The following is a 748-nucleotide window of genomic DNA, read 5'->3' as shown; positions in this document are numbered from 1 at the left end:
TCTTCCTCTTTCGATGTTTTTTTATCGCTATTGGGAATAAAATAAATAGACTTAAATAACAGTCAAACGCCTTTGGGTTAATAGAATTTCAATTTATTAAGTTTCTCTTTTCCCTAGCCCTCAGTGTGTCTTGATTCTCATTTACAAAGGTATTATATAGCTGTAATGAGTAACTAATAATAGATAATAATAGTCGCAATCATAATAATTTGCATTTGATAATAATGACAAGTAATAATAATAGCAATCGGTGGTAACACATTAATATGGACAATCGCATCATACATTTAATTATCGTCCTCGTCTTTTGACGTATCTATGGAAATCATTATTAATTCCGTCCGCTCGTTCGGGCTCTCGATGAACAAAAGAAAAGGTATCTTACGTATTCACAGCGATAAGAGTGAAATGACTAAATGACAAATTTATTTATTTATAACCCTGACTAGACAAGAGATGAACCCCATTATACTCCTACATGGCGCGATTCGCCGCACAGCAATTCGCAGGCTATCAGGTTAACATTGTACACGTACATAGAAACATTCGTCGCGTAACAAGCATGGAAGCGTGGAGAACGTCGCCGTGATCGATGGATGTGTGTTTCGTAAAATATTTCTTGAACACTTTTATTCTCTGTAATAAGATATCCGATGCAAAAGGGCAAATCTTTATTAACATATTTCTAAAAATGATAATATATTAATATAATTCAAAATATATAAAAGAAAAATATATTAAATGATAA

Source organism: Trachymyrmex septentrionalis, unplaced genomic scaffold (assembly GCF_001594115.1).
Source record: "Trachymyrmex septentrionalis isolate Tsep2-gDNA-1 unplaced genomic scaffold, Tsep1.0 scaffold60, whole genome shotgun sequence".
Taxonomy (NCBI): domain Eukaryota; kingdom Metazoa; phylum Arthropoda; class Insecta; order Hymenoptera; family Formicidae; genus Trachymyrmex; species Trachymyrmex septentrionalis.
This window is presented reverse-complemented; position numbering follows the sequence as displayed.